The 16942-nt window shown below is 33.1% G+C and overlaps 1 long non-coding RNA gene across 1 annotated transcript; it reads left to right on the forward strand.

Moving 5' to 3' along the window:
* The first annotated feature begins 2974 nt into the window (after window positions 1-2974).
* Window positions 2975-4168, forward strand: LOC138128617 (uncharacterized). The gene is made up of 2 exons (XR_011158807.1): window positions 2975-3983; window positions 4036-4168. It is a non-coding gene; the product is annotated as an uncharacterized lncRNA (long non-coding RNA).
* The last annotated feature ends 12774 nt before the right edge of the window (window positions 4169-16942 follow it).

The following is a 16942-nucleotide window of genomic DNA, read 5'->3' on the forward strand; positions in this document are numbered from 1 at the left end:
TATTCCATTTCTTACTAGCAAGGTGCTTCTTAACCTAGAGTAAAAACTCCACAAACTCAAACGTAGTTGTTGGATTTTTCAAAAAAGTAAGCGAGACAAACATCTTCAGTGTACTGTGTAGTCTTCTTACCATTTTCAGCTAAATTGAAAAATCTTTTGCACACAAAAGCAAATGTCTGCCACTTGTTTACAAAATTTCGTAGTTACGGTAGTTTGGAAAAATTATCAATCTTTGGCTACTTTGTTTAAATTAATACCAAGGAAATTTTTGTGTTGGTTTTTTCAGTTTTTGAGGGCAGCGCATAAAATTTTGTATGCATTACGAGCATAAATTGCATTTTGCTGCTCTTATCGTCTTAATGCCCTCGGCTAGCGCCTCTGGCATCAATATGACGATACGAGCAGCAAAATGCAAAATTATGCTCTTAATGCATAAATAACTATTCTAGCGCGCCGGAACAATAGTACGTCGAGCGGTCGCCAAAATAGCGTCCCTGTCGGCTCAACCAGCACCTGACCATCTCCACTTTTGACTTTTGTCACTTTCATTTAAAAAATAGCGAGATCTCCCGGAGGCTATGATTAAATTAGCTTTTGGAAGGCAGACCATGTAAACATTTATTTATTAAAAAAAAAACAAAACGTTAACGCACAAATAACTCAACAAATTAACAGGAATTATTAAAGGAAATGTTCAAAGTGTTTTCCTTCGACTGCTAGACAATGTCCCAAGCGATCTTGAACATTTCTTCGCGTGTTATTCTTGCCCTTAATTCCTCCACAGTTTATGGTTGACCTCTTATGTGTTTTTTTTTTTAACTGTTGCCGTAGGGAATTGATTATGATCCACTGCAGATTTGGTGCAATTTTTTATTTTTGTAATAAATCATTAATAAGACTATGTAATGCATACTGTTTGAACAACGAAGGACAAGCAGTTTTATTTTACAAATTTTACTCTTCAAAGTTGAAATTAATGAACGTAAATAATTTGACAAAAAACGTAGTAGGCGATATGGGAACAAAAATTAGGTTTTATATTTTAATTTATTATTTATTTTAATCATAGCCTGCAGGAGATCTCGCTATTTATTTTTTAAATGAAAGTAAAGTGCTTGTAACTTCCTAAGGAATTCTGACTTAAACCCTAAATAAACCGAACAAAGACCCTACTTAAAGAAATTTATTGTCATATTGTGCCTGTCAATCACTAGAGGGTCTCCGACAAATATTTTGAGTACTACCCCAGGTAATTTTTTTCTCCGAGGCCGGCTAGTGACTGACAGATACAATATCACAATAAATTTCTTTAAGTAGGGTCTTTGTTCGGTTTATTTATGACTTAAGCCAAAATTCCTTAGGAAGATAAAAATACTTTAAACAAAAGTCAAAAGTGGAGATGGTCAGGTCTCAGGTACTAGTTGAACCGACAGGGACGCTATTCTGGCCGCCGCTCGACGTACTATTATTCCGGCGCGCTAGAAATATTTTTTTACAACTTTTTCGACAGTTTAGGATATTGAATTGTAATGTATTCGATAGTTTAAAAAATCTTCCAACTTTGTTCCAAAAATAGTTTGAATATTTTCATCAGAACAAAAGTTAACAGGGGGTACAAGTTTTACCATGCAATTCCCTATGACAACAGTTAAAAAAAATGCACTGTATGTCTGAAGTTCTAAAGACTCTTCCATCATGCACGCTTCCGGGCCAACGCACGTCGCAGTCGATAAACATCAAATTTGGAGTACAGATTGCTTGCAATACAAGGGAATGATACTTTTTTCGATTATAATAATCATTTTCATTTTCTTCAGGTTTTTTTATAGGAATATGGCTACCATCAATTGCGCCAATGACATTTGGTAATCCATATTTAGAAAAGCGTACAGCAATAATTTCTTTCTCGGCATCATTCGGCCAGGTAATAAAATGGGGGCACAAATTTTGTAATATTACCGATATTACTATGTTGATGGAAGTGAAAACTGACAATTTTGAGACGTTGAAACGATCGCCCACTTCTCTGTAAGACTCTGGCGTTGCCAAAGTCCATAATGTAATTAAAAGCGCTTTCTCAGCACAAATTTGGTGTCGTCCTCCATGTAATTGTGGATTCTTCTTGGTAAATGTAGCATTTAGAGCAATTCTATTTAAAATAAATTCAAATTGTGTTGGGGACACTCTAAAATGCGATTTAAACATGCTGGAATTTTGATGGGGAACATACTCTTCATAATAATTTTGCATTTTCACTACATGGTCATTACTCTTTTTTATTTCAATATTTTATCTTTGTTTTTATTTGAATACTTACTAAACAATTATTTGATGCAAAATATCTTCCGTTAGTTCTACGTTATTTGCGCAATAATTTAATTCGTGCTGGTGCACTGAATTAAAAAACTGTTTTAATATTAATATCAGCGATATTTTTTGTTGATCCATAATTATGATCGCAACCTCAAATAAATATAATTTCCTTTGGGTCCTTGGGGTGATGAAGCAAAAAAAATAATTAATGAGATTGGTCAGAAAATACAGAAGATTACAAATGAATCAAGATCAACTTCTTATTTGAGCCAAAGAATAAGCATTGCAGTACAACGGGGTAAGTCAGTCAGTCCTTGGCACAACAGAAGATTCAAGCAATGACAAATTAGAAGAAATATTTAATATTTTATAAAATTTTACATAATTGTGTAACCTAACTACATTGTTATTTTTCAAATTAATTCAATATGTTGATGTCGAATGTTGTAAAAAAATTAATTTGCTGTCTTCAAAATAAATAATAAAACATTAATTTCCTATAGATACATTACGATCTGTCAAATGGCTATCCTGTTACCAGCAAATCGTTTTGTGCGAAATGTCATAAAACGCACCTATTATTCCCCGGTTGTTATGGACATGTTTACGTATTTCGTATCTTAGGAGTTATCATGCAATTATACAGAGTGATCAACAAGAATCCAAATCAGAGCAAGCGTTGCAAATTATCGGTCACGTCGTAGCAAAATCATATGCACATAATCGGTGAAAACATGGGCGTAGACAATTTATGGTCTCAAACGCTATTTAATAAAAAATGATACCTTATGAATTTTAGACGTTGGAATTATAATTGTGCATTTTATTATTATTATTATAAGATAAGGGAAACAATTTATAAGATTAACAAGAGCAACATTTTACATTTGTAAGAGTAAGTAAATTATCATCTTTATTGCCAAACGCGACGCCACTGGTACGGAGATGCTTCGTTGAAATGTCACATTTCAAAATTCAAGGTTGTTGTTGTTGACAATTTAAGTGATTTAACCTAGAAAACAAATCTTCGATTTCGGCAAAGTTTACAGACGTTTATTGAAGTTGTAAGCAATAATTATCCCAGAATAAGTTGTAAAATGGGTTTTACCATTAAAGAGAAGGCATTTTTATTAGATTATTTTCGAAAGAGGGTGAAACAAGAAAATTAAAACTGGCTTTACTTTGTACCCCCTTACACCGAAGAATTTCAAGCCAGATGTCTGAACCTGATGGTATTGGTTATCAACAAGTTTATCAATGTCTTAAAATTATAGTGCCTAATTTTAACACATCATAATCCATCATTAAGAAGAAGTCAGGTCAGTCCTTAGTTCAAATTTTAGAAACGGTGCAAAATGTTCGACAAATTATCAAGGAACATCCCTCAACTTTCGTAAGGCGTTTAAGACAGCAAGTTAAATTGTGTTATGGCACTTATCAGAAAATTTTTAAGAAGGATATTAATTTGTTTCCCTTTGTGTGTTGCAAGAAATAAAACCCACACATTACCTTAAACAAATTGACAGCTTCATAAGGGTTTTTGAAATTATGAGAGGCAAGTTTGATTCTGTCTGGACCACAATGGAGAACATTTTGAGCAGTTTTTGTGAAAACTTATTTTTTGACCTTGGAGTAATTTAAATGTTTTAAACACTGCTAGAAAAATACGAGTAAGTTCTCAATTACCCAAAAATTAGAGAATAATAACTTTTACACTTACAGAAAACAACAAAACAAAGAATTGTGAAAAATAATTATTTTTAAAATTTTGTAACTCAAGATTGTGCCTTATGAAGGAATTTTGTGTAACTGTGTGTTTTTTCCTTAATCAATAATAAATAATAATTAATTATAACTTGCTTTTAAATCTATTATTCATGAATTACAAAAAATTTATAAAGGCAATTAATAATAGATTTTTGAGAGGTAGGCAACCAACAAAACGAGTTGCACAGCAAGTAAATAAAAGCGGCTGATTCATGATGGAAATACGTTTCGATAAAACAAAAGATGAGGTAGCACTCTTGATTTGGTTTCTTGTTGATCACTCTGTACTATATAAAGTGAAAAATAAAAACTGTTTCATTGCTTTCTTTGAATGTTGTCCTAACAACAATTGTGACAATAAACCACATAACGTTAGGTCTCTGAAATTCGCAAGCGAAACGTCTACAAATCTATGCCCATTTTTACTTTACCGCCAAGTTAGACAGGCCCCTCTTAATACTAAATGTTAGTATTAAATATTAAATTAAATTTTAAATATTAAGTGTTAAATTCCTGTGCATAAATCCACCATTAATCATTATTATTGTATTCTGTCTCAGGCTCATATCATCGCCTCAGAGTTGTTTATTACTGGACTAACAGCTATTTTGTTAAACATATCTTCAACTATACCTGATAAAAGTTTAGTAGGTACTTACCAAAGATCTTCGCAATCTATCTGCATTGTTCGAGGTTATTTGCCATCCAAAATACCGAACAAACCTTATTAATTCTTAATCATTATTAGATCCCTCCAAACAGTTTTGCACAGCACGGTTAATTTTATACAATTTCTCACTCCTTGCACCTGAATTTATTGTTTAAACCACAAACACGTGCACAATGGTCCGATCACTTCCATCCGAAAAACACCGGCTCGCTGGCACAACAATAACACTAAAGAAAAGGTTATGTCATGTCTGCTTCAAGCGACCCGCAGTTTTGTATATTCCCAATTGGAAATTTAAAAAATATATGCAACTTCATACGGCACTTGTTTTACAGGCTGCATAACTTAGACGGGGTTAATTCCTCAATAAAATCGAGCGATCCATGAATTTGAATCCGTATGTCTTTTGCGATGATATGTCGAGATCTAACCTGTGGTGATTCAAGCAGTGGCGCCTTGTCAGGGGAGGCAAGGGAGGCAGTGCCTCCACAAAAAAAAACAGCGAAAAAATTTCCTTAAACATATTTATTATATGTATTAAATTATTTAGTTGATTCGGTTTCGTACGTATATTTCACGAACTTGATGTTGTAAACACTGTAACCTTTAATAGTATATTATGATGCAAGTTTATAAGGAAGCCTTTAAAGCACGCACGACGAGTTTAAGAGCACGACGCGTAGCGGGGTGCTTTTAACGTCGCAAGTGCTTTAAAGGCCCTTATAAACGTGTATCATACGCTATTTTTTATTATACATGCACTACAATTTCAAAATTATAACAAAAAAAGTAAATTGAAATACCTTTTCTGAACAAATCTGTGTCATTAATCGTAGATATAGAAATGGTTAATGTTGTTGTTTTGTTGCTATTATAAATCTACTGGGTGCCCCAAAATTCGCGGAACAACGTAGTACTACGTTGTTAAGTAGTCATTAAGAGATCAGGCAAAAATGTTTAAAAAAATCAATCTGCTTTTTTGTAGAAGATATGGACCTATTCGTTACACTAAATGTGGCAACATTTAAAAACATTCTATGCATCCCAACAGTCTGCAAATATTTCATTTTTGTTGTATCCTTGGAAATGAGAGGGAAAAATCAAAGCCGTGTTGCCGTACACTATTTGAGGTAAAACGAACATAAAATTACTACTTGGAAATAATGAAGAAAATAATTGCAAACCTGATCACAATCGTTCAAAATTATTAGGCCACTGGCTAGTAAAAGACAAATAGTCAAAATCTTTTTATTATTTAAAATAAATGAGATCAAAGCTGCACCTTTTGGGCCCCCATATCTTCAAATCTAAGAGGTATAGAATTTTTTAATTATTTTTCTCGTTATTTTCTAACATGAATTGACATTGCCTCATTGAGTTGTTCCGCGAATTTTGGGGCACCCAGTATATATATAAAACTGAATGTCTGTTTCTTTATTTTGTATGCAAATCTACAGTTTTACTCCGATCTTGATGAAATTTTGTACACTTGATCTTCAAAACAATGAGAAATTTACTGTCTACTTTAATTTTACAAAAACCAACCCCTACTACCATTTTCAACCCTGTTAAGAAAAAAAGAGAGTTTTTTCGAGTTGGAAATACCCTCACCTTCGCCGCTTCACCCCTATTTCATCCTCCGAGTATATCGTCACCTTCGCCGCTTGACACCCACAAAAAGCAACCCCTTTTATCATTTTTAAGCATGTTAAGCACAAAACAAAGTTTTTTTGAGTTGGAAATCGCGTTTGCATGATATGTTCAGGTGTCATAGTTACATTGGGTTGTTTATAAAAGTAGCAATTTTGCAAAATGTGTTTGAATGATTGTGTTTTACCGGAAGATGTCTTAAATGAAGCAGAACAAGCTTCAAATAGCTTAATACCGGAAAAATCAAAAGGCAGGTATCTGAAATCAAACGAGACAATCAAACAATAGGAGGATCTAAATAAGGTTACAACTGAAAATAAAAGTGTTACGTTGGCGTATTTTCATGAATTGGTAAGTGCTCATAGTGTTAGTTTCTTATCGTATTGATCTTTTTGTTTATATAGTCGAAGAAAAAAGTAGTCTACAGTAAAATTTTAATTATTCTTCGTAAAAAGACAAACTTCATATTGAAATTACTGCGTTTATCACAATACATGAAAGTAGAAACATAATTTTAAAACATTCTGAAATTTGCGGGCAAAGCCGCGGGTAAAAGCTAGTTTTCTATAAATGTCTATTTATCATTGTTCAAAATGTAGGTGAATTTGTTGTTACCTAAGCAACCCTTAAAGCTTTAGTGTTTTAAAGGCTCTTTTTCGCACGTTTCGCACGCATTTTAGTATCAAAAACAGGGATTATGATTTAGGTATAATGAAATAGTATATTAAAGAACAAGTTTTATAAGGGTTTATTTGGCGCAGGTCCCAGGTGTAGAAAAGGACCCGCAGGGGAGTTTTCTCTATGGGATGAGTGCGCCAATGCCCTTATAAAACGACTTTTTTATGTTATTTTTTAGAGTTTGCACCCTTGTTTTAATTTTTAAATTAAAAATTAAATTTTCAAATTCTAGGAAATTTTGTATTAATTGGTAATTCAAGGTAACGGATGCAACTAAATCTACAACAGATATTAAAAAGTAGAGTTCGAACGTTAATATTGGAAGTTTTTTGGTGTAAATGACAATAATACACTGAAATATTGATAACAATTTTCTTAGAGGTCTATTAACCGACGAGTGCTTTAATAGGTCATAAACGACTCCAAATTGAATACAATAATAGACCTATTATAGACGCAAATTCTAAAAATACATTTATTCCTGTAGTTTAAGAAGACTAATAAACTACTACCCCTAATATATGATTATTATATTTTAAACCTTTTTTAAAAGTAGAACAATAGTTTATTAATAATAAAATTGACGCTTTAAATTTACGAAATTAGGAGTAACGAGGTAATTCTACAGATTTTTAAATAAAATTAATTTAGAATACATTTGCCTTACGCGTATTTGGTATACATTCATATTCATATCAACGCGAGCCTTAAGGCTGTTGCCTAGTGGTTGGCCAAGCAATGGTAAAGCGCGCTCAACGGATTCTAATTATTTTTCCACAGTTTTATCTTTGAAGCTATGGTGACTATATTTTTTGTTAAACATTAACGTATCTCACCGAGCTACTGTCTCAGTTTTTTGAAAAATCGCTTCATTCTTTATAAAAAAATTAATAACGTTTTTCAGTAATTCTAGCTATTTTTGGTCAATTTTTCATTTAGAGACTATTTAAAAAGTGCATTGGATTCAGAAGAACGTATCTCATGGGGCTACTGTCTCAGTTTTTGGAAAAACAAATTAGATTGGAAGCAAAAAAATAAACAAAAGCCTCAACAAAACGCGTAAAATTCGGTTATTAGGCAGTCCACTATACTTCTCAACTACCTGGAGGTCGTAAACTCGGGTTGACATATTTAACCGTTCCCGGTCTGAAGATTATCGGCGTCCGTCGTCGGTCAATCCAACTGAACATTATTCTCGTCACGCGCAGGGCAATATTAAGTATGTTCCTACACAATATTCCAAATTAATTTCTGACAAGTTTCCAACTTTACTGATGCGCGTGCGCCAAATTTGACAAATTTGCAAACTCGTTCGGGATTTTCCGATGGAACAGCAAACTACCGAGGTAGACCGAACACAGTCGATCACGGAACGGATATTCGCGGTTCTTTTTTGGTTTTCAGTAGGTATTTCAATTTTCATTTGTAGGTTTTAGAAAACGTGTCCAAAACGTAACCTACATATCTTTATTCCAACAACCACAATATTCGCACAACACAACCACAAGACAGCAATCAAAATATTGAGATGATTGAGGTTATATTTTGAGTATTTTGACAAGATAAAGGCAAGGGAAAGGTTGGGGAACGTACATACGCGTATGTCTCACTCACACACAAGAATGCGCATGCATCGGATACAAAATTTCGGGATGTCAGAAACTTTTTCGACTAGTTATGAACTAGGTTGAAGTTTTGTTGGAACAAGGGATTTTTAATTCATGGATTTGTGCTGGAAGCTGTTGGAACGCTCAAAACTTCACTGCGCAGAATCCTGACAGTTGCGGATAGTTTCGGATTTCTGTAGGAACAAACTTATTATAAAGAAGTTTGGGTTTGAAAAATTAACCGGATTCTTAAACCGGACCTAATTTTACCGGAAAGTGTGTGGCCGGTATAGAACATTTTGAAATTCCCAAGTTATTAAAATTTTAGAGAACGATGCGATGTGGAGACGTTTGGCGTTATGTCTCGGAGCATGTGAATCATGAGGAATTTAACTTGGAAAATAACAAATAGAAAGACTTTGCGGCGTCTCTGTAAGTACAGTTGCGGCCGTTGAAAACTCAGACACTTTGACAACGCCAAACTTTTAGCTTTGTAAATGGTATTGAAAGTGACGTTTCTCAAAATGTCACTCAAACATTATCCTCATTAATTTCTCTCGCAATGGCTCTTATAGTCACACCGTCCCTCAGTCAAACACATTTTTGCAAATCAGATAATTCCGGCATTTCAAAAGTTACGCACGATTCTGACCTAATATATCAAATACTGACACTGACTTTATAATCCTTCATGAAAATCCTGTTTACGCTAATCAAATTTCGGAATTTATACAGAGTGTTTAAATCTTTCCTGTCTGAGATTTCAACGGCCGCAACTGTACGTAATTGTAATATTTGAATATTTTTTAACAAATACCAACGCACTTTTCCATGGAAACTTTCAAAAATCCCTAAATTCAACTTGACGGCTGAAAATTTCCCTAAGACCACTCACCAAGATAAAAATAGAGTATAACTTACGATGCCAACAAGAGCAGTTCGCAACGCTCGTTCCATAGGGCAGTCCAAGACTATATGCTACGCACTTTAAAAATGGCCGCTGGGAGGCAAACATTGTCCTGTTTCATTTGTTTACATAGAACCGAACGGTGTGGAGCGAGTTTTTAAAAAATTGTGCTTTTTTCTGAGCATTTAATGTAAGTAGCAAGGTTTATATAGCTTTAGTAAATAAGTACCAATATTATTACAGATAGATTTTGTGTGGATTCAGTTATTTCTTGGATCTTTTCCGACATTCGACAGAAGTACGTGATCGGTACAATTTCTCTTGAAATTATGCATTTTCTGAATATTTATTACTGTAAGTAGCAAGGTTTACTTATTGATTAAGATGTAGTAGCCAGGTTTATTTGGCTTTAGTAAATAAGTCCCAGTATTATTACAGATAGATTTCGTGGGATTTTGGTATTTTCTCTCAACCACACAATGAGTGACTATTTTAAGTCAGTTATGGTTGAACACCCTGATGTTGCTGAACGATACCAACAGAAAATTTCAAAAGTAAAGGGTATCGTTCCATTTTCTGTGAAAGATTCAGAACTAAACGTACAAACCAGAGGCTTTTCCACCTGTAACAAACATGGACAGCTGTCAAATGAAAGCATACCTACAAAAGTTTAAACGCTTTTAAAAGTTTTGAAGCTGGATTTGTGCATAATTGTGGTGCAATAAAAATTAATGACAACATGGTAGTCGTACTCTGTCGTAGGACGTGTAAGTTTTTTGTTCTTATTTCATGTTATGCCGCTCATTTATTGTTTTTGTTTTATATACTTTCACGAAGAATGAATGAACGCCCACTTCTAGTGTGGATTTTATGCCGAGATGATGCCGGCTTTCCTACGAGATATTCAATTGAAGTCCTTATGTCTATATAATACCAATACAAATTACCTGATATAAAATGTTTAGAACACACATGGGCATTTTTTACCATTTCTTCACTGAAATCTTTACGTCTGATAGCGTTTATTCATTTTTGTCGTCTAAGAGCGGAAAGTTCATTTAGCTTTACTTTATGTTTAAAGTGCAAAATTGATGGCATGCGATAAAATTAGACATTATCGCGGTTACTTCTACTATCACAATTTACCACACAACAGAAATGAGGCATATTTCAGCAGTACAAACGTTTATTTTTTGAGTTTTTTAACCGGCCTGTATATAAACACATGATCCGTCAGCCTCCCAGCGGCCATATTGATTTTACTTTGACAGTTCGTTGGACTGCCCTATAGCCTATAGGTTATTATTTCTATGACACGCACCGAGACATAACCTCAAACGTCTCATCTTCACATCGCATCGTTTTCTAAAATTTGCTTACGCTATGTTTCCAACATTATGCAATAGTATCGTGTGTTTTACAAAAAACTCACTCGCAGCAAGCCATGACAAAAATGAAGTATGTCTGAGTACCAGATGTGAAATGAACTACTAAAGTAAATTTATAGGTTATCTGTCACAACTCACAATATGATGAAAATTTGTAAGTAACAAATGAACTACTTCCATGATACTAAAATCGACATGACCAGTCTATCTATCTCTATAGTCATGGCATACTGCGAGTGAGTTTTTATTGGAACACACGATAGAATCACTCCATAGAATTGTTGTATCAATTTTAATAGTTAAAGCTGTACGAACCTTTGTTACTAATTTAGCTAACATCAAAGCTGCTTGTAATTCAAGTCTCAGAATCGTCATTCCTTTCAAGGGTGAAATCTTTGATTTTGCACACAAGAGACGTACAACTAGGCTGTCCATCCTTGACAGATCTTATATAAATACAAGCTCCATAAGAAGTTAAACATGCATCCGAAAATCCATGAAGTTCTAATCTTGTTGGACTATTAATTAAAACATGTCTTGGTATAGAAAGTTCTTGTAAACATTTGAGTTCGCTGTGAAACTTTCTCCATTCAGTGAAGATATTACTAGGTAGAGATTCGTCCCATGTTAGGATTTCTAACCAAATTTTTTGTAACATTTTCTTAGCTTGTATGATACATGGGCTCAATAATCGAAGCGGATCGTAAATTTGAGCTATACAAGACAATATTGACCTTTAGTCCATCTGGTTGTTGATGGTGCCTTTGACACTTTATATTTGATAACATCCTCTTGTTGTGACCAAAGAATACCTAACGTTTTTGTATTTGCATCTGAGCCTAAATTAGTCATGTTTGAGGTTAAAAGATTTGGGTCTAATTCCTTTAATGTTGTTGGATCATTTGAGACCCATTTTTTCAGAATTAATCCCCTTGTTTTCAATGCATTTGTAAGATTCTTACATATTTGTTGTGCAGATTCTATGTCATCAGCTCCTCCTAAATAATCATCTATATAAAAGCAATTTCTGATAATTTAGGCGATGTTGGGTTGTTCATTTTCTATTTGATTTGCAATTTCACGCATACATCTAATGGCTAAATATGGTGCCGATGTAGTACCCACCATACGTCACTGGTTTTCATTCATAAATTTGTATTGGTTTAGACGGATCTGCTCTCCAAAGAATTCGTTGTAACAAATGTTAACTTGGATCAACCCATACCATTCGATACATCATTTGAACGTCGCTTGATAATCCATATGTATATTGTCTGAAGCGAAGTAATATTAAAAAGATATCATTTTGAAGAGTAGGACTAACTCTTCGTAGGTCGTTGAAAGAATATCCCGAAGTCGTAGGTGCTGATGCGTCGAATACGACTCTTAGTTTGGTTGTCAAACTATCTTCTTTCAAAACACCGTGATGTGCCATGTAATATGTTACACTAGAATGATTTGCATTACATAAATTCATGTGACCCAATATTTCGTACTCTTCAAGAAACTCTAAATATTTCCCTTTCAACTCAGGGTTTGCTTGAAGTTTGTTTTCTAGTGATAAAAAACGTTCTTTTGCCTTTTCATAAGAGTCTCCTAGCTTGTTTAATGGTTCCTTTAATGGAATTTTTACCACAGACAATTAAACTATAGTAAGACTGTCAAGAGGGATTACATTTTCGGGGACACGCTCAAGTGGCGCTGCCCGAGCGTTAGGCCTAAGGTACTATATCTTTAGAAGGTAGCGCCATTCCGCTTCACAATTTTTCGCCTCGAAATTAAAAGAGATGGAATTATCGATAAATCCTGTGAGTGTGACAAAGATAGAATCTGTTTGACTCGATACAAACATCCCGTAAAATTGTGTATACTTCTATCTTTGTCACACTCACGGGATTTTTCGATAATGCCATCTCTTTTAATTTCGAGGTGAAAAATTGTGGAACGGAATGGCGCTACCTTCTAAAGATATAGTACCTTATTCTGCCGTCCGAAATGTCACAGAAACAAAGTTTATATGGAAAAATCGAAAATTGAAACGGCCTTATAAGCGTAGCTTTTTGATTCAGACGGCCTTGATTTTTATAAAACGGCAGCGTCCCCTGACGGCTTGTGGTGGGTGCGTTTCCAAAAAAACCGATAAAATGCATAGGAGTTTGCATTCTATAGGTTTACTGTGTTATCTATGGAGAAACACATTTTGTAGCGCCATCTGTTGAAGGTATGGGTTTACACAGCCACTAAAAGGTCTCAGAAATACAGATTTCTTTAACGTAAAACATCCGAGAAAAATGCGCGGGATATTCAAATGATATATTTTTTTTCCAAGGAATTGCAGTCGCCTAGTCAACACTAATCACAATCAACATTGTATGTACATAAAAATATAATAATATTTTACGTTAAAATAAAATATTAAATAATTATATGTAACACAACATTGATTAAAATGTGATTAGTGTTGAATGAGCAACCTAAAAAAAATACATACACAAAGAGAATGGTAACAATAAAAAAAAAATACAAACTTTCAAACTATATTATAACTACATACTGTCATTATGTAACAAAATGATAAAGATATAGTACCTTAGTTAGGCCAAACTAATGAATAACAAGTTGCATATCTGACTAGTTTTTGTATACCTAGTTGCCTATTTTTTTTCAATTTAATTTAAATTGATACTTATTTAAAAAAAATAAAAACGACTAATTAAGTATTGAACATTTTAATACAAATTCTAACATTTACAACAAATTAGTAGTTCATTAAACGAGTTTGTGTGTAAATTAGGATTTTTTTGGGCATGAGTGGGCTAGTTTAAAAGACGAGTGAAACGGAATTGAAGGGTAAATCTAGTTCAATAATTTGATTTTGCGTTAACTTTTAAAATTTCTGGAGATAATTTTAAAATCGTGCAAAAGACTTTTTAATTTTGAAATTGTTTTTCGCTGATATCGGTCCATATAATAAATGTTTCTACCTTTTGAAGTAAGACTACTAACTTTCTTGCATTCAAGTATTTGTAAACACACTAGAAGATTTTGTTGGGTGTCCATTTTGGGCCTTGGGCATAACAGGAAGGATTAGATTCTCTACAGTGGGATTTTCAGTAATCGTAGAATTTTCAATTTGTTCAGCTGGTCTAACATTGTTTATTGAAGTTTGTTTGTCTTCACGAAGGAAAATCGACGGCAGGGCGTATTTATGGAGTTTTGGTTTTTGAGTAAAGAAATTGTTGCTAAAATGTTTCTCGCAAATAAAGGCATTATCTGTTTTGAAGGGTGGTGCAACATTTACCTAAAGCTTCTATCTATCGTTTCCTTTGTTCTTCTAATTTTTGAAATTTAAAATCGCCGAGATCTTGTTGTTTACAAAGCATTTATGTTTAATTTTTCCCATATCCAAATAAATAAAATAAAAATTGCGATCTGAAAAACCATATTTCGTACTTTTTCAAAAAGAAAAAGATAACTTACCAAATAAAAAGATAACGAAAAATTATCTCAAGATACTGGCTTGGAGTAATTTATTTTGTAGAACAATTCATAAAATTTATTGACTAAACCTTGACAGTAATTAGAAAATTCAAAATTACTAATGACATTATTAATTAATATTCAAATCAACCTTCTTTTTTAAACGGAAATTCCCGATCGGATTAACGAGTAAATTCGGTAACTTAGTTTGGCCTAACGCTAGAGCAGCGCTAGTGTTGTCAGTGTCTCCCATGTTTTATACGGGTTTTGAAAGTCTTAATTCTGTTGATGGTCTGTGATTTTTACACTGAATTTTCCATCTTCATGAATTTTTGTAGTTGAAACAAAATGATTTTCTGTTAACTGATCTTCTTTCGATAATGTTAATGGAGTACTGGAGATGTCTTCTACCGGGTGATCAAGAAGGACTGTTTAAGTTGGCAGTACAATTAAGAAAATTTTTTAATTCGGTTATTTATAACACTGCAACCGGATATGTTTTGTTGGTTTATTTGACAAATATCTGATGTAGGTATAGCATTAACAACGACAAGCCATCAACAACCGAAAGTTACTCCTGTTATACGATTTAAAATACAATTCAGTGTTACCAACTTAAACAGTCCTATTTGATCACCCCGTATTTCCCAAAATTGTGTCACTAAGCAACACCTACCGGACTATTTTATTTTTATCCATCAAAACTGATATTGAAAAGTGAAAAAGTCAAAAAATATTCAATCTAAAAAAACAATAGCAACGGCCGTTTCCACAGAAAAAAGCTGATGCTATTTTCACAGAATAATGTGATTTTTTAATTTTTGAATTAAAATTATGATGCACAAGAGACTTCCAGTATGAAATAAAATACATTACGATGTACATCCGGTAGTACTTGTAACAGGTACTCGTTTACACATTCTTGGCTCGGCTCCTAACGTCACCTCGTCCATAATGTCTAACTCGTACTGTTACAAGTAACCTACCGGATTTATAACGTAAATTACTATTCCTTGATTAATTTGTTACGAGGTTTATACAAGTTAACAATTTTGAAGAAACGAAGCAACAACTCATGCGCCCCAGACTAGGTAGAAAACGAATCGGTGCGAAGGCCGCAAAGGCAACCGCTATACAGGGTGTTATTGAAAGTTGTACAGATATTTTAACCACGAGCTACTGGCTTCATGTAGAACTCGGAAAAAATATCTAAAAAATTCTATGTCAAAAATAAAATAACATTTATTTTTTGAGCTACAATTTTTTTAATTACTTTTATTCTTCTACGTTGTCAAACAACCTCGTAGGTAAAATTTCGGCACATTTTAAAAATACACCTGTATATCATATTTTATAAAACGTACACCAATGCAGTTTCCTTGTTTTAAAGCATATTTCCTATAGGTTACTTCGCATAATAATTATACAGGGTCGCTACAAAGTATGGCAACAGTTAAATATCTGGAGAATGGTTTCTTGGAAATCCTTGAGATTTGGTATGGAGTTAAGAGCGTTTAAATTCTATTCTTTGCAATTTTTTTGGTTTTATACCATCATTTGTTTTCGAGATACAAAGCTAACTAGAATTTTTTTAAATGGAAATAGGGGCTAATTTTATGATTTTTGAAAAGAGATTTTTTTTCTGAATTCAACGATGTATAACATGTAATAATAGTTTACATAACAACCCTATTTTTTTTTTTTTTAATTTAATTCAAAAATAAATAAACGTAGCTACCGTTTGAGGCTCTTTTTATTAAACCTATCAAACCGTTTGTTGGAATTCTTTGAAATTTGCTACGGAGTTAAGGGCATTTAAATTCTATAATTTGTATTTTTTTTTTAGTTTAATACCTTCATTTGTTTTCGAGACGCAAAGCTAAATTTTTTTAAATGGCAACAGTGGTTAATTTCATGATGAAGAGTGTTTTTTTTAATTTAACACTGTATCACATAATGACCCTTTCATTTTTTGTGTGTTATCAAAAGTGTCATCACTTCAGCACAGCTTCGTCTCCTATCACCATATCCAATCATCATCAGAATTTCTATCCGCTCGGTTTTACTTAAATAAGGCATTTTTATAATAAATAAATAAGTAATAAATAAATTAATAATAGAAACTGTTTTCAAAGATCACTGTTTATTTATTTTTGAATTAAAATTAAAAAAATTTTTTTGACCATTTTTATGTAAACTATTATTACATGTGATACATCTTTGAATTCAGAAAAAAAACCTCTTTTCAAAAATTATAAAGTTAATTTCTGTTGCTATTTAAAAAAATTCAAGTTAGCCTTGTATCTCGAAAACAAATGAAGGTATAAAACTGAAAAAATTGGAAAGAATAGAATTTAAAAGCTCTTAACCCCTTACCAAATTTCAAGGATTTCCGAGAAACCATTCCCGAGATATTTAACTGTTGACATACTTTGTAGCGACCTGTATAATAATTTTCTTTATATTGGGTATTATAAGTTAC

Source organism: Tenebrio molitor, chromosome 4 (genome assembly GCF_963966145.1).
Source record: "Tenebrio molitor chromosome 4, icTenMoli1.1, whole genome shotgun sequence".
Classification (NCBI taxonomy): domain Eukaryota; kingdom Metazoa; phylum Arthropoda; class Insecta; order Coleoptera; family Tenebrionidae; genus Tenebrio; species Tenebrio molitor.